The following is a 19,038-nucleotide window of genomic DNA, read 5'->3' as shown; positions in this document are numbered from 1 at the left end:
TGACATTTCATAATTCTGAGTCTTCCCATTCATGAGCCTGGGATGTCTCTCAATTTAGTTAGGTCTTTAATTTCTCTCAGCAGTGTTTTGTCATTTCTAGGGTATAGACTTCCCAAGTATTTTATTAAACTTGTCCATAATCATCTCATATTTTTATGCTATTATAAATTATGTTTTTATTTTTAAACATCAATTTCTAATTTTTCATTATAAGTATATAGAAAGTGTTGAATTTTTTACATTGAAATTTTTTTTTTTTAAAGAAGATGTTGGGGGTAGGAGTTTATTAATTTATTAATTTATTTTTGCTGTGTTGAGTCTTCGTTTCTGTGTGAGGGCTTTCTCTAGTTGTGGCAAGCAGGAACCACTCTTCATTGCAGTGCATGGGCCTCTCACTACCGCGACCTCTCTTGTTGTGGAGCACAGGTTCCAGATGCGCAGGCTCAGTTGTGGCTCATGGGCCTAGTTGCCCCACGGCATGTGGGATCCTCCCAGACCAGGGCTCGAACCCGTGTCCTTTGCATTAGCAGGCAGATTCTCAACCACTGCGCCACCAGGGAAGCCCTACATTGAATTTTTAATTATGACTTTGCTAAAAATAATTATTTATTCTAAGACTGCATAGATGGCCACTCACTTGCCTGTGTGCAGAGCCAATTCTGGCCACAACATGTAAGAACAACAGTAAAGTGGAAGTGGAAACCTGCTTCAGTAGCTTCTATCAGTTGCTCCAGGTCACTATTCACCTTTGTGAATTTTGGAAAGTTTGATCTGCTTCCCATCTTGATTAGATGTGGAGGCCTTGGGAGTGTCTTGGCATATCCACACAGGTCCGCTATCTAGGTCTTTCACTGACAAGCCCCAGTGGACTTCGTGTGTGACTAGAACTGTGCTCTTTTAAACACAAGGCAAAGAGAAATGAACCACAAAGAGTGGAAGGCTCTAAAACAGTAAAATAAACATTTGTGAATACACAAAATAAATATACTATACATCTTTATAAGTTAGATACACACCCCGGGATGTAACACTGTTGTTTGGAAGGGGGTGTGAGGACATCTTTAAACATACAAATAACAAGCTGTAAAATTTCTGCCCACCACCATTACAAAAAAAAATGTGTTTCTATATACATATGTATATGTATGCATATCCTTCAGTAAAATCTATATAATGGACATTTTGGATATCAAGTATCTAGAAGTGGCACAAAAGCTGTTGAATGTGGGAAAGAGTGAAGAGTATTTTAAGTGTGTATGTTTCATATTTTGATCCCCAAAGATTTAAAGTTTGTTTTTCCCCACTGTGAAATCAAGTGGTAAGAGCCACACATTTGGGTTTTCCTTGTAGCTGAACAATACATTGGCTGGATCTGGGTTCGTTTGGGGATTCCCGGGGGCCTGAACAGCATCCCACATTCTCAAGCCCCCTGGAATTCAGTCTCTGTGAACACTGGCTGTGTAAATAGGAGGCTCAGCCAGAGTGGCATTTGTGGCCTTCTACCCACAGAGGGTCAGTGTTTAGCAAAAGTCTATAATTTCAGCTTTCAAAGCCCCAAGGCCCCAATTTTGTAAACTTTCTTAGCTTTTTACTGAAATTTCTTCCCTAAGGGAGGGAAGGAGAGAGAAGAGAGTTTGCTACTTCATTCTCAGGTTTTCAAGCATGTTATTAGCGTGACCAGCAAATCTCTGAAGGCCGCACAGAAGCCACGCGCTGCTGATTCAGAGAACTATGGGGGAATTCTTTTGGGGGATTTATTGTTTCTGAGAGGAACTTTTTTTGGATCTTAGTTCCCTGACCAGGGATGGAATCTGTGCCCCCATAGTGGTAGCCTGGAGTCTTAACCACCAGACCATTAGGGAAGTCCCAGAAGGAATTTTAATTTGTAAACACTTTGCATTTTGGGGCCCATTTTCCAGGATACCCTTTACAATCATATTTTCTAAGTGATTTGAGGGTATCTGGACTGAATTCTGTCTTGTCTCCTTCATTTCCTTTGGAATAAGCTTGCTGAGTGATTGCAGCATCCTGCAGTCTCAGTAGCTTTGTACTTATAACCGGAATTGGATAAGTCTGTCGCATATTATGTGCTTAATAAATGTTGGATGAACTTAATTACATTAAGAAATAGAATTGAATATTACCAGAGAAGGTTTTAACCTGATATAACCTTGGTTAAGATTCTTTATTCCTTTGGACCACCTTCTATCTCATAAATGATATGAGGAGTTTGAAACAAACAGTCTCTAAAATTCCTTCCATTTTTAAAACTATTTTATTATGCATTGGTAAATTGCAAAAGGTAATTTAAAAATACATAGACGTTACCTATAAGAAACATATTGCAATGCATCCTAAATTTTGACTGATTGTTAGCTTTTATTTATGCTATATAAATATAGCCTAGGATTTACGGGTTTTTTTCTTACATGATGCAAAAATTCATAGTTAAAAATGAAGACTCTATTACAACCATTTGTTTAGTCTACTTTTCCCAACTAGCTTGTTGTGCATTTTGCTATATTTAGAAATTGACTAGTTGCACTGAGGTCACATATATGAAGCAATATCCAAAGATTTAAAAAAGGAAGAATTCAAATAAAATATGATAACATAAAATGCCATGTTTTATTGAAAAATAGGTAATAAAATGAAAAAAGAAAGCTAAAACATGTACCCCTCTTAAGAAGGCACAACTTGCTGAGTATCTTTATTTTAATTTGTCTGAACAATTACACTCTTTTAAAAATCTTTGAGACCACTCCTTCTATTTTGTTTGTGAAGTTGTTTTCTTGATGAAAAACCATTTCCCCATAAAGTTATATTTTCAAATTTGTCTACCCAGTGTTTTCCAGAGCATGTTCCTTGTGGGATAATAGATGTTTTAAAATTTTTAAATGGAGTCTCTTGTGAAATAAGTTTGAGAAACACTGAATTAAATAAAATTGAACAGATCATGGCAGGTCTGTCTAAAGACTATGTAGTAATGTACATTATGAATATCCAATGGGGGTAAATAGCAAGTGGTGATTTACAGACTTCACCATGAGCCTCTTATTGGAGAGAATATACACAATGGAAAATGCTACTGAGAAAATGTTAAAAAAAACTTTTAATTTACAGAATTGTAAATGGTTAGGAAATCTCACTACTTAAAAATACACTATTTTCCCTTCCATAGCATGTGTATATTTGTGTAATATACACAGTGAACAGAATAATGGGTTTCTTGGTATCAGTGAAAATTAAGATGTTTCTCCCTTTTGATAGAAATTAGTTTTCAGGGAAATCTAAAATCTTCAGTATTTTGAAAAAAGCTATCTATCTATTGTATAAAACTTTTCCTTCTTTATATCTCCTACAATCATGTCATGAAGTTTGTTCCAGCTGTTAGATTTATGATTTTGGCACTTAAATAATTTCTGCCCAATAAATGTTGACTTAAAACCAGTTCTGAGTCTCCTTTTAAAGTTTGCTTTGACTGTAGTCTTGACATGTTTCTGTATGTGTGACTTCACACATCTGGACACCAACATATTTCAATTTACGTTATTCTGTTTCTGGTCCAAGCCTAAGTTAAATGAAAACATTTATGTTGCCTCCTTCATTAACAATTCTTCCAGGAAACTGTTTGGATTAAAAAAAAATTTTTTTTTACTCTTCTTTAAGGCCCCTTCCAAACTTTGATGTATGCAGTGTCAGACACCCCAGGTTAGTCTAGGTCTAGTACATGATTTTTGGTTTGCAAACCTAAGAGTCATATGAATTACCTAAAGAGGTGGTTAAAAATTTAAATTTCTGGAACCCTTCTTCTAGACATTTTGACTTACTTCATCTTGAATGTTATACACTCCCAGCCTGATTTTGATGCACTGCCAGACTTGAAAACCACTGTACTGTATATTATATGATAAATATTTTAAATGATGCTAAGTTAGTGATCCAGTGGAATGTGTAAGAAGAAATGAAGATTAGATGTGGAATTTAAAATTGTTATAAACTCATCTGTATTGTCTCACCAGAAGTTATAATATCTAGAATTAATTGCTGGCATATCTGCATCTTTTAATCAGATTCTCTCATATATATAACTTATAGCAATTACATGAATATAGAAGGATAGAAATTCTGTCTGATCCAGAATGCCAAGTCACCACTGCAATTGATTCATCTTAACCAGGTGTCAATATATAAAAGTACAAATAATTTTAAACATTTTCCCTAACCATTATAGGAAAGTAGAGGCTAAACTTCTTTGGAAAGAAACTTCCCTTGATTCATAGACTAGATTAGGACATTCTCTTTTTCATTTTTCTATAACCATTCTGTGTCTTAGTATCTTCTTCTATAAACTAAGAGAAGGCTAATAATAATATTTAACTCATAGGGTTGTTACTTAAATGAGTCATATGTAACATTTAGAACAGTGTCTGGCACTTAGTAAGAATTCATAAAAATCGCTATTATTTTATTGTCATTCCAGCAATCTCCTTTTCTCTAGTCAGAAGTAAGCCTAAATAAATTGCCATTCTGTTAGGGGTACTTCTTTCTGGCTTTTCCTACTCTGGGAACCAGACTCCTAAGTACAACTGTCAGAGGTGATATTCTCCTTCTTGTATCTACCTAGAAAAACACTGTGACTATTTAACCTGGAAATCTATAAGAATTATAATTAATAGAAATGATCGGATATTTTTGAGGAAAAAATGTTTATAGTTTACTATGAAATGATAATAAAATTGAGCATCCAGGGCTTCCCTGGTGGCACAGTGGTTGAGAGTCCGCCTGCCGATGCAGGGGACACGGGTTTGTGCCCCGGTCCGGGAGGATCCCACATGCCGTGGAGCGGCTGGGCCCGTGAGCCATGGCCGCTGAGTCTGCGCGTCCGGAGCCTGTGCTCCACAACAGGAGAGGCCACAACAGTGAGAGGCCCACGTACCGAAAAAAAAAAAAAAAAATGAGCATTCATACTTATTTTCAAGGTTTTCACACAAGAAATTCATGCAAATCTCTTAATTTGTCAAGCCATTGTTTCTTCTTGAGCACTATATGGATTTGTCTTCTTGTGTTATTCTTATCCTATTGATCTTCTTTATGTGGACCACTCATCATGGCTTCAAACAAGTGTTCATGGCACATTTTGTTATGTGAAATATATTTACATGCTCTTATGTGGTCAGCAGTGAAAGACAATGTTTATTTTATGTAGCTTCTTAGAAACTTGCTCCAAGTTCATTGTCAATAGAGTCTTAATAATTGGGTCCTCCTGATCAAGAATTTACTTGTCACACCAGGAAATACTTTACTTTCTATCTGAAGCATTCTGAAGACATCAGTGGAAGCCATGTCAACATACTGGGATCTTAAAATTGTGTGTGTGTGGGGGGGTGTTGGTGTATGTGTGAGCATTTATGTGTGTGGAGAGGTGTTGGTTTGTTCCTTATTTCAGTCAGACTCCAATTAGCAGGAACACAGATATCACAAAACTTCTTTATGCTTAACAACATCCAAATTTTGTCTGGGGTACATGTAGGCTATATTTGCACACATTGCTGATTTGTCTTTTTTATTACATTTGTAAGTAGGTAAGATTTTAGCTCACAGATCTGCATTTATTTGTTTTATCTTGTACATCTCATGCTCTTATATTTATTTATTCAAAATATTTGTTTCACTATTGAATAAGACACACAAGGCACTCTTCTCACTGATCTTTTAGTTTATTTTTATTGTTTTTTCTTTTTTTTTCTTTTTTTAACATCTTTATTGGAGTATAATTGCTTTATAATAGTGTGTTAGTTTCTGCTTTATAACAAAGTGAATTAGTTTTACACACACATATGTCCCCATATCTCTTCCCTCTTGCATCTCCCTCCCTCCCACCCTCCCTATCCCACTCGTCTAGGTGGTCACAAAGCACCGAGCTGATCTCCCTGTGCTATGTGGCTGCTTCCCACTAGCTATCTAATTTACTTTTGGTAGTGTATATATGCCCATGTCACTCTCTCACTTTGCCCCAGCTTACCCTTCCTCCTCCCCATATCCTCAAGTCCATTCTCTAGTAGCTCTGCATCTTTATTCCCATCTTGCCCCTAGGTTCTTCTGACCATTTTTTTTCTTTCTTTTTTTTTTTAAATTCCATATATATGTGTTAGCGTACGGTATTTGTTTTTCTCTTTCTGACTTACTTCACTCTGTATGACAGTCTCTAGGCCTATCCACCTCACTACAAATAACTCAGTTTTGTTTCTTTTTATGGTTGAGTAATATTCCATTGTATATATGTGCCACATCTTTATCCATTCATCTGTTGATGGACACTTAGGTTGCTTCCATGTCCTGGCTATTGTAAATAGAGCTGCAATGAACATTTTGGTATATGACTCTAAGTTTAGACATGAAGTTTCTAGTATGGTATTGTAATATGGGTTTGATTTCATTCTTGACATTGCTTGGGCTTAATATGAGTGTGGTTCTAGGATAATTTGAAAATGCTTAATTAGCTATACAGGGATATGCTCTATTCTGTTCCACAGATTTATTTGTAAATTTTCATTCAAAAGTTGAAGTATTATACTATTATCATCCAGATTTCTAGCTACCTAGTACCTTGTCTTCAGTAAGGTGCAGACTCTAGAATATAGAATTTTATTTATTGAAATCTGCCTCTTTAGGGGAGAGTCTTAAACATTTTTAAACTTATGTATTCTTTTCTCCTTTAAAGAGAGCTCACAGAATTAATTAAATATAAGTATTAGGTGATAACCTACTTAAAATACAAACTATGTGTTCAGAGAGGATTGTGCTTTTTCACTCTTCTTTCTAAGAAAGACATTGCTTTATGCAAGTTAATGGGCCAACTTCATTCATTTGGAATGTTGAGGTTGAATACATTTTTAGCCTTTTTACCTAATAAGGTAAACCATTCATATTGGGTTTATTTAAACTAAACTTGGAGAATGATCGCAGATGATGTTCATGGTACCCGAGAAACTCTCAAACCACAAGAAAAGGCTTGTAATCATCAATAATATGTTACAAAATCCAAGATGAAATGTAATCAGGATATGTTTATCACTCCATACGAAAAAATATGTAATACAGACTTCTAAATTGCAGTGTTTCATCAGATCTATCAATTGCCAAAGACTGCATAAAGTGTTTCTGTGAAAAGACTGTGACTTAATTGCTCTTATGGTCAATTATTTATGTAATCAATTACTTTGCGGGGCTGAAGGTGAAATTTGAACACAATTTTAAGACTATGCTCTGAACTAACTTTTCCTCAGTAGAAAGGCCCACTGTCAGTGATGTCTGTCTTTTGACACTTTCTGGGACTCACCACATTTCAACAACTATTATTCCAAAATTTATTTTAAACAGGTGTGTCTAAGGTACATATTTCGGTGAATTACATCTTCTGACTAGGTAATCTTATATTGATGATGAGTTCCCATGACAAGATGTATGAACTAGCTCAGATGGTCTTCTTTATATATATTGATCAAATAATACTTATAATTTAATATTTAAAAATATCTGAGGCTTATTTTCAAATGAAGAGAGGAATGTTATTTCTATAAATAGGAGACTTTGGGAAGAAAGCTTAGGAAATAATATCTAGAAATAAAATATGGAAATAATTATTTTCAATAGGTTCATCAATTATGAGATTTCATTCACAGGCAGACACACAAGCACACCTCAACACTGAGGATTTATAGCTACAGTTAATTATGCACAGTGGATATCTCTGGTCGTGGTGAAGTAGGAGGCAGATTTCCTTTGAAAAGAAGTAGAGATAATATGCCATTACTCCCCCTTCAATGTCCATTCTCAAGGTCTTTTATACAAGTTCACACCTCTCACCTTGTCCATGTCTCCCTGATCAATGGATCTATGGAGATTATGATATCTAGTAAGGCTGGAACATGTTGATATTGGAATGGGAGTTCTTTAATCAATAAAATATCCCCAAAAGTCCATTTTTGTTTTGACAAGTAGAAAAAATTTTTTGGTTCAAATAAGACTTTTAAATTCTTCAGTCAATTTTTGTGCCAAAGATTCTGAAGATGAGATTGTCCTATTAAACTCGTGAGGTGACTTTGTATTTATGAAGTGAAATATTCATAAGATATATTCTTTAGATCCACTTTGATATTGGTGAGATGTTGCTACCCATATATTAATTCTTTTTTTTTTTTTTTTTTTGCGGTACGTGGGCCTCTCACTATTGTGGCCTCTCCCGTTGCGGGGCACAGGCTCCAGACGCGCAGGCCCAGCAACCATGGCTCACGGGCCTAGCCGCTCTGTGGCATGTGGGATCTTCCCGGACCGGGGCACAAACCTGTGTCCCCTGCATCGGCAGGCGGACTCTCAACCACTGCGCCACCAAGGAAGCCCCCCATATATTAATTCTTAAGCAAGTTATCCTCAGACAACCATTCAAATAGGCAAACGAGACCCAAATCTCTTTTTCTGAAGTCACCTTTTTCTTCATTTAAGGAAAAATTTAATTCTATTGTCTGACTGACCAGAAGCCTCCGTTACCAATAGTCCATTGACAACATGAGACTTTACTTACTGAAAAGCTGTTGCTTGACCAGCTTCTGCAACTGCTCTTTCAATTTGTCCACATATATCATTTTTAAAAATTTTTTTATTAGTTTCTGCTTTATAACAAAGTGAATCAGTCATACATATACATCTGTTCCCACATCCCTTCCCTCATGCATCTCCCTCCCTCCCACCCTCCCCATCCCACCCCTCCAGGCGGTCACAAAGCACCGAGCTGATCTCCCTGTGCTCTGCGGCTGCTTCCCACTATCTATCTACCTTACGTTTGGTAGTGTATATATGTCCATGCCTCTCTTTCGCTTTGTCACAGCTTACCCTTCGCCCTCCCCATATCCTCAAGTCCATTCTCAAGTAGATCTGTGTCTTTATTCCCGTTTTACCCACATATATCATTTAAATTCTTGATTTAAATAGCCCCTGTTATATATTTTTAATAACAGCTTTACTTAGATATAATTCACATAGCGTACAATTCATCTATTTAATGTGTACAGAGTGTGGCCAAAATGATAGAGTAGGAAGTCTCTGAGCTCACCTCCACCCACAGACACACCAAATTTACTGACTAGCTTCTTCCAAGGTTCACCAGTGTTTTAGCATGTAATAGTAGTTCGTTTCTTTTCACTCCTAAATAATATTACAGTATATGAATATACCACATTTTATTTATCCATTTATGAGTTGATAGACATTTGGGTTGTTTCTATATTTTGGCTATTATGAATAACATTGCTATCAATATTTGTGTGCAAGTTTTTGTGTGGACATGTTTTCATTTCTCTTAAAGACATAGGCAGAAGTGAAATTGCTGGGTCATATGACAACTCTACCCTTAACATTTTGAGAAATAGCCAGTCTAATATTCCAAATAAGCTGCATCATTGTGCATTTTTACCAGTACTAGATAAGGATTTAATTTCTGTACATCCTCATCGACACTGGTTTTTATCTTTTTGATTATAGTCATTCTAGTCGATACAAAGTGCTATCTCATTATGTTTTTGATTTGCATTTCCCTGATGTATGAGGATGTTGATCATCCTTTCTTTGACTTGCTGGTCCTTTGTCATCTTCTTTGGAGAAATATCTATTCAGATTCTTTTAATAGAGTTATTTCTATTATTAGTATTGAGTTATAGGAGGTTTCATATACTCTAAATATGAGTCCTTATCAGATATATTCTGTGTGCTGTCTTTAGTCTGAGTCTTGGAATAGAAAGACATGTGGGCCAGAGGAATAACAGTTGACACACAGACATTGATAGCTAAAACCATTAAAATTACCACTATAACCATTTCGGTGGGTAAAATGATCAGCATGCTTTACGACTGTTTTTGAGATGAAGGAACTCTAGCTGAAGGGTAGAAGCTAAAAACAGAAGATTGACATCTTCTCTAAGTCAAAGGATAGCTATAAAGTTCATGTGAGAGCAAAGAATAAGATATGACTTCTAGGAATCATGTTTATATTCACCATGAAATCACAAATATGATCAGCTTTATATTGTGAATTTGGCAGTTTTTCTCACAAGAGAACTCATTATCTCTTTATGGCCCCCCGTTTTCATATATACAATACCCCTCTACTTTTCAGCTGTTGCTAAAAACCCTAGATCTTATTGCCTTTAAGTCTATCTCTCCCAGGTCATTTCCTGTTCATTATCACCATTTCTCTATCAAAACTATTTGGACATACCTCTCATTAACTTAGGAAGTCAGTCACTTCTTTCTTTCTAAGAGTGTTAAAAGTCCAACAGGTATAGATATAGATATCTAATTTATGATACTGGACTAATGGGATAGTGTTACCGAGCCCAAGCTCATTCTGTTCTCCACACAGCAGGCCAATAAATCGGGACACAAGTTGTTGGAACAAGGAATAACGATTTTAATTGGAAAGCTAGCAGACTGAGAAGATGGTAAACTAGCATTTCCAAAATAGGCATTTCTCCAAAGAAGATATACAGACTGCCAACAAGCACATGAAAGAATGTTCAACATCATTAATCATTAGAGAAATGCAAATCAAAACTACAATGAGATATCATCTCACAGCAGTCAGAATGGCCATCATCAAGAAATCTAGAAACAATAAATGCTGGAGAAGGTGTGGAGAAAAGGGAACACTCTTGCACTGCTGGTGGGAATGTGAATTGGTACAGCCACTATGGAGAACAGTATGGAGGTTCCTTAAAAAACTAAAAATAGAACTACCATATGACCCAGCAATCCCACTACTAGGCATATACCCTGAGAAAACCATAATTCAAAAAGAGTCATGTACCAAAATGTTCATTGCAGCTCTATTCACAATAGCCCGGAGCTGGAATCAACCTAAGTGTCCATCATCGGATGAATGGATAAAGAAGATGTGGTACATATATACAATGGAATATTACTCAGCCATAAAAAGAAACAAATCTGAGCTATTTGTAATGAGGTGGATAGACCTAGAGTCTGTCATACAGAGTGAAGTAAGTCAGAAAGAGAAAGACAAATACCGTATGCTAACACATATATATGGAATTAAAAAAAAATGTCATGAAGAACCTAGGGGTAAAACGGGAATAAAGACACAGACCTACTTGAGAATGGACTTGAGGATATGGGGAGGGGGAAGGGTAAGCTGTGACAAAGCGACAGAGAGGAATGGACATATATACACTACCAAACGTAAGGTAGATAGATAGTGGGAAGCAGCCGCATAGCACAGGGAGATCAGCTCGGTGCTTTGTGACCGCCTGGAGGGGTGGGATGGGGAGGGTGGGAGGGAGGGAGATGCATGAGGGAAGGGATGTGGGAACAGATGTATATGTATGACTGATTCACTTTGTTATAAAGCAGAAACTAATAAAAAAAAGTTGCCTAGAAGAATGTAGAACTGTATACTTTGTATAAAGCTGTATACCTTGTATACCTTCTGTATACCTCAGATTGGAGCTAACAAAAATTTATTTTGGACCAAAGATGTTTAGTCTCTCTAGTGTTTTGGCTCTCTTACCGTTCCTTGAGTATGTTTTAAAATACTTGAAAGTTAAGGTATATATGTATATAACTACATATATATTGTATAAGCACAGAAAACAAAAAGAATATATATTAACATTCCAGAAATGGGGTAGGGGATGAGTGTGTTTTTTTTTTAATGTATGCATTTATGTTTTCTGAATTGATTACAATAAATATATATTAGTTTAAAAAAAAAAAAAAAAAAAAAAAAAAAAACCTTACCTCCGACCGACTTCGGGCTCCTCTTACGTACAAGAGGGGAAGGGGGCGGGGCCCACTGTGATGCCAGCCAATGGCTGAGCAGGGCTGCTGTAGCCCTCGCCTGCCTCGCAGGAGCAGAAAGATGTGACACCAGAAAGAGGCCGGGTCTGAAGAAGTACCCGGCCATTCCAGCAACACTGTCCTCCGGCTCGTGGTGGGGCGAGGCTCGCAAGTGACGGAGACCGTGGTGGCCACCTGGAGGCGGTCGACGTGCCCGCCCCTGGGATCGCTCTCAGGGGTGGGGTGGGTGTGGAGAGGTGCGCCGTGGGCTCAGCCCGCTTCTGGCTTCACCGGTCAGCCAGTGAATGAATGAATGAATGAGGTGGCCCGGGGCGCTGGTGCCCCCGGAGCAGAGCTCCCCCTTGTCCGCTTGCGCAGTGAGTGGGCGGGTGGGCGCGGGGACAGTCTGGTGGGCTAGACGCAGCCCCCACGAGCAAAGGAGTGGCGGAGCGGCCCCTGCTGCAACCGCGCTCGGGCCACGCGCCAAGGAGGGAGGAGGGAAGGGCCCGCCAGGCTTCGGGTTCCGGCTGCTACAAGAGGACTAGAGTCTTAAACCTTTATTCTCTGTCAAATAATATTTGCACACTAAAATTATGCTGCATAGTTGGCCATCATTTGCCTATGTGCAAAATTAATCCTGGCTAAGAAAGTAAAAGCAGTACTAAATAAATATAATGTAAAAGACATAACCCAGATTCGGCAACTGCAGCAATTCCCCAATCATTTATTAATCAACAAATATGTATTCTACTTTTAATAAGGTAAGGCACTGCGTTAGATGAATACGAAGTTAATTTAGAATTAAATTCCGTTTAATTTCATTCCATTTCATCCTATTGCAAGAATATAGGCAGCGCCCATTTTGGCTGTGCCTACTTTGCAGCCACACCAGTCAGAACATGAATGATTGTATGCCTACGTGTAGGCACACCACCCTACAGTGTGGAGTTGTTTAAAATCACTTTACTTTTCAGTTTTGTATACCATGAAATAGTTCTCTGGGGTAATTATGTGTGACCCTCTAGAGTCCAACTATGAATAGGGCAAGAAATAGAAGTAACAAATAGAAGAAATCTCACCTAAGCAGTGGGGAAAAAATGTCCCCAAAGGACAGAAAAGATAACATAGGAATAATGAGGTGATGACTCAGCTGTGTTCGACAGTTTGAAAAATAAATTTTATGAGAAAGCACAAAACAATGGGCATATTTAGCTATGCAGAGAAGTTTGACATACATTAATCAACTGTCTTGGCATTGGAAATTTGTGTACTAAAGGTTGTTTATCAAGTTCTGTTCCAGAGTTCTCCATATCCTATGGCTGGGTCCAGTTTTAGGGTAGCAGCACGATCCAGAAGTCTTTATGTCAGTTTTTTTCTTTTTTTTTTTTTTTTTTGCAGTACACGGGCCTCTCACTGTTGTGGCCTCTCCCGTTGCGGAGCACAGGCTCCGGGCACGCAGGCTCAGTGGCCATGGCTCACGGGCCCAGCCGCTCTGCGGCATGTGGGATCTTCCCGGACCAGGGCATGAACCCGTGTCCCCTGCATCGGCAGGCGGACTCTCAACCACTGCGCCACCAGGGAAGCCCTATGTCAGTTTTTGAGACTCTTTTCAGTAGCTTTCATTTGAAAGATACATTGGCAGAGACCTACTTCGGGTAAATTACTCTTATCAGCATAGTTTAAAGAAGTCCTTAAGTATTATTTTCATCATTAAGATATAAAAATACCTTTCCTTCAACATCATATAAGTGTACATTGCATTACAACTTACCATTCTGCTGCTTTTAATAATTGTTTTCATGAAAAAGTGTCTTTGGGAGAGTCCTTTAAAGAACAGCCAGTATCACTAGAATTTATAACTAAATCCTTTTTATTTGTTATAAACATCAGAACTAGTTGGATGTTTGAAACATTATGAATATCATGAACATCAAACAAGTTTGAATTTTGGCAGAGAGGTACTTTCTGGGTACCTTCTGGGTACTTTCTGGGTAGACAGAATGTTTACTGCATGTCTGTGAACACAGGGTTGCTAAAAAACCTTCCCACAAAACCCATATCCTGCCCAAAAGGTTTACAATTCCTTCTCTTTTGAAATTCTGGTGGAGTCAGCAGCTAATCGGGTTTAAATAATACTTTTTAATAAAGTTACTCGTCAGTGGCTGAGAATTCAGACACACAGGTATGTTCTTCAGTAAGAATTTGACTTTAATTAAAAGGGTTGGACCTAATATATTTTGGTTACACATCAGTTTTATAAGTAATAATATTTTTTTGAAAATGTTCAGAACAACTTTATAATCGCTTGTTAAATTCCTGAGGTAAATCTCCCACAGTTTACCTCCATACGGAGAAGAGATATGCTTTTCATTCAGTAACTGATTTAGCCCCTTTAAGTTCACAATCACGGGCTAAATCCCATCTTTTCATATGGATAAGAATATTCCCAGCCCCAGATCCTATCAGGATATGTAACTTCACACCACTACTATCCAGATACAACCTCAGCAAAGAGATGTTTCCCAGATCTAACAATCTAAGGAAATTGTTAGTTGTGCTTGCTTGTGATTATTTGTGAGATGCTGTAGAAATAGAAAAGTACAAGCTTTAAATACTTTGAATCAATCTTAGTTGAAATGAAAAGAAGCCACAAATGACAATGGTATTATTTTAAAGTACTTTACCAGTCACTACTGTTTTATGTAAAGGGGTGGGAGAAAATGGGGGAATATTTTCACACTAGTGTCCATAAGAACATTAACCACCTGGTGCAAAAGTATTCTTTTTTTAAATAAACTTTTTGTGTTATAATAGTTTTTTATTTACAGAAAAGTTGGAAAGACAGTGCAGAGAGTTCCCCTATATCCTTCACACACCCAGTGTCCCTGTTATTAATGTGTTACATTACTACGGTACATTTGTCACACTAAGAAGCCAACACTGGTACATTACTTTTAACTGAACTCATCTTATTCACATTTGATCTTAGCCAAGAGTCTGCGGAGCTCTCCACATTTTATTCAGAGTTCACTAGATTTTTCCTATGTCTTTTATGTTCCAGGATACAATCCAGGACATTATATTTAGTTGTCATGTCTCCTTAGCCTTCTCTGCTCTGTGACAGGGTCTCTGTCTTTGCTTATTTTTGATGACTTTCTTTAGACAAAAGCTCTTCAGGTATTTTGTCTATTGCTGGATGCTTTTCTCATGATTAAACGGGGGTTGTGCATTTTGGAGTGGGTGACCACAGAGATGAACTCCCATTCTCATGACATCACATTGGTGCATGTTGGGGGTACATGACTTATCACTGGGGTGAGGCAGTGTTTGCCAGGATTCTTTACTGCCAAATAGAAAAATAACATCTTATTCATAATGTTAATCTATACATGTGCTGTGTAGCAGATATTTGTCACTCTTTTTGGCCGCCTTGTTCTTTGAACCTCTTTCCTATAATAAGAAATTTCTCACCTTGTAAGTTCTTGCTTTGCCAGGGCACAAGGCTGAAATGCACAGCCTTCTTGCAGTAAAAGTGAGGAACTCTTTCTGTAGCAATCACAGGCATTACATCTCTAGTGAGGTAGATGCCATGTGGAACCCACTCTAGTGAGGACATGGCAGAGACACCTAGTTTTAGAGGCAGCATGACACCTTGCTTATTTGTCAAAAAGGGGTAGAATACTGGTCTTGGCTTTGTCTGAAAAACCAAGAAACTCATTCTAATGGATCCTTTCTAACCACAGCAAAGAGTTCTTCCACAGTGTATTACTACTTATTTTTTAACAATAGGAAAGTCCTGAAGTTGACAAATAATTTATTGTATAATAAAAAGTAAGTCAGAGCAAAGTCAAGGCTGGTCTCATGATTGTGTTGTTCTTATGCCCTTGATTCCATTATCTTCCTTGAGTGATAGAGGGAAGTTGTATCTGATACACATGGGTGTGTGTTGTGCAAGCATTATCTGGTATGAATCAAAGTGAGAAATATTTGAACATTTCTGGGCTGTTACACCCTCCTTTATTTGTTTAAAATCTAGTTTTTCAAATAGGCATTTATACTTTGGGACCATATCATATTCGATCACTATCAAATCATCTTTACCAAATAATGCTTCAACTTCTATTGTCTTCCAGTTTTTATGAAAAGTTACTATAAGAATTAGACATATAATTTCCACTTTGACATTTTCTATGTTCTACAACTTTTTTAATGATATAAATACCTCGTTTGTACCTACATAATAAACAATTAAGAATAATCAAATTTGGTTTTCCCTAAATATTTGATATAGTTTTTTGCCTCTAATCAAGGGAAATTTTTAAATTCTTTTGACATAATTATAGATATACAGGAAGTTGCAAATAAATGTACAGGATGGTCTCTGCACTTTTCCCCTTAGATTCCCCCAAAGTTAACATATTGTATAACTATGCTATGATGAGGATACCAAGAAATTGACATTGGTACAACCCACAGAGCTTGTTCAGATTTCTCCAATTATGTATGCTATCATTTGTATTTATGTGTATGTATGTGTGTATTGAAGTAAAATTATTAACATTTTAAAGTTTCTCTTTGCTTTACTGAATTGATTATGCTAAGTGATAAACTCCAAACTATCAGCAGCTTAATGCAATAAGAATTATTTCTCATTCATACAAATGTTGATGTGTGTGTTTCTGGTTGTAGGTCACCTTCTATGTGGTCATTTGAAAACCCAGGCTCCTTCTAGCTTGTTGGTCCATCCTCTCTTAAGTCCTACAGTAGGGTCCATTCATCTTGCAGATGGGGAAAGGCCAGGCATGGAAGCGTTGCACATCTCTGTGGCCCAAACTTCACTGGTCAGGACTCAGTCACCTGACTACTCTCAGGGCAAGGGTGGGTGGGAAACACTGTAGCTCTAAGTCCAGCAGGAAAAGGAAAAAGGTGATGGTTTCCACTACATTTGGTTCCTTGAGGTTAAGAACCAGGTTTTATGTGTTATCATGTCTTGTTGAAAGTATTGGTTACTGTTTTCAGTATCATTTTCTCTTAATCTGTTTTCAAATTTTCTTTATAAATTTAGTTATCTTAAATTCTCTGTATCTACTCTATCATTTTTTTTTGCAAAGGAATGGGAAATGAATAAACTCAGTAAGCTCTAAAGGAGTTAAATGTTTTGCATCATTTCAATTGCAAAAGTCAATTTTTTTAAATTTTTCAAATTCTTTTCTTCTTTGTTCTCTGATATGCTAAAAATTAATAATAAAAATTTATACTGTGACTACATGATAAAAATATTTGGATTAAAAATAAAAACTTTGATCAATGATCCATATATTAGACTATGTAAAAGCCAAATAAAACATTAGAAATATAAAAATAATTTTACTTCTTTTCATAGAAGAAGATTTTATCACAGTAGTTTACATGTGGAATATGGATCATAATAAGAAAAAAGTCATTTTCTATTAATTTTTATGAGGGATATTTTATTTACATAGATTATCTGAAAGTTTCTTTCTAGCTTTGCTGTTAACAGTAATATTGAAAATAGAAGTCTTACAGTATTTCGGTGTTAGCAATAGTAGTTCTATAACCTAATTCCACTGAACTCTGCAACTCTATGAGTTCAATGAGTCTATCTTTTATCTTTAGGTACATAAACTCTGATGGAGATAATGTAATTTAGCCTCCTTGCAAATCTGCAAAAGGGATTTTACAAGCCCTAATGATTGCAGCATGCTGCAGTGAACGACTGAGGTTAATCATAAGAGTGGCCACTTTCCCAGCTGTAATTCTTCCAGGAAACTCTCATAATAAAGGAGATAAGAACTTAATTTAAAAATCATTGTTCCATGGAAAGTCCTTAAATAAACTTGAAAGTCAGTTCTGCTCTTCAGCAATTTTTGATTCTCAAATCATTATTTCCCCTGTATGGTATTGTGGTCTTTGTTGTTTGAGTTATTAAGAGATTAAGGCACAAGTCTAAGTATCTAGAAATCAGAGAGTAGATGGAAAACGTGGCATGTTTATAGAACATTTCCATCTGAAATTTTATATCAGTTGTGGATTTGTCAAATATATTGAAGGAATACTGAAAAGAAATCCTAAGTTTAATTGTGAAAATCTTTCCACAATAGTGTATCTATGTAAATAAGAGGAAGACTCGATGATCTATCTCTGGTAAGAGTAACATCTTGACTATGTATGGTGACTGTGCATGGTGACTATGTATGGTGACTATGCATGGTGTAAAACCTGAATCCCTGAAGCACATCAGGCTTTCCTGTTCCTTCCCAGACACTTAATATTCCTTTTCTTTCTCCCTTTCATCCTTTTCTGGCATGACAAATACAGATGTGAATATGGAAATCATCTATGGAGTTTTAAGGGACAAGCAATTCAAGCTGTTTTTCAGAGCAAAAAAATTTCCCACCCAATTTTTCTATACTTTAGTACTTTACAAGTTTTATTAACATTTATTAATATTATTCAACCTATTTTCCATTTTCATGCCAGAAGCTTGTCCTCAAGGATGCTTTAAAGAAAACTTAAGCAGTTTTCTTCCAGATATATGACATGAATTTGCCATGAGTTAATTTTTAACTAGTAGCTGACAATGGGTATTATGCTGTGAAACTGTCATCTGGTCATTTGTCTATCTTGAGCTATGGGATATATAAATCTTGAAGTATGAGAATTTGCATCCTGCTATTGGAGTAAAACACTAAAGTTGCAGAACTAGAAGATGGTATTTTCTTTCGTGTGGACCTTTTTGATTTTGTGAACTAACTGGGGTTAATTTTACCTTCCCGTTTTGATTTCTCTCCTGGGCCAGATGTCTGCTTTCCATGTTGGCTGATGTTTGTTCAGTGGTTCCAGACTGCTGTTCATTTGAGCCGAGAACAAAATAATTAAGTTGAGAAATCTTGTTTAAAAATAGCATATACAATAAAACCAAATACTAAAAATGTTTGGAATGTTTTCAGTATCTAAGACCATGACAACCCTTTTTTGGGCAGGTAATAATTCATTAGTTATGGTTCTGTTATTTAGTTCATTCACCAGTTTGTCACAACCAAAGAATGAAAAATTGTCATATCTTTCCCCAAACCTATCTTACTTGCTATAATTCCTCTAACAGAAAAGGGGAGTATAAAAAGAAATTCACAGTTCTCCATAAAAATTACAGTGTTGAATAAATATATG

The sequence above is a fragment of the Mesoplodon bidens genome (assembly GCF_964165515.1).
Source record: "Mesoplodon bidens genome assembly, chromosome: 12".
NCBI classification, from domain to species: Eukaryota; Metazoa; Chordata; class Mammalia; order Artiodactyla; family Ziphiidae; genus Mesoplodon; species Mesoplodon bidens.
The sequence above is the reverse complement of the archived record's forward strand: the minus strand, read 5'-3'. Positions refer to the sequence as shown.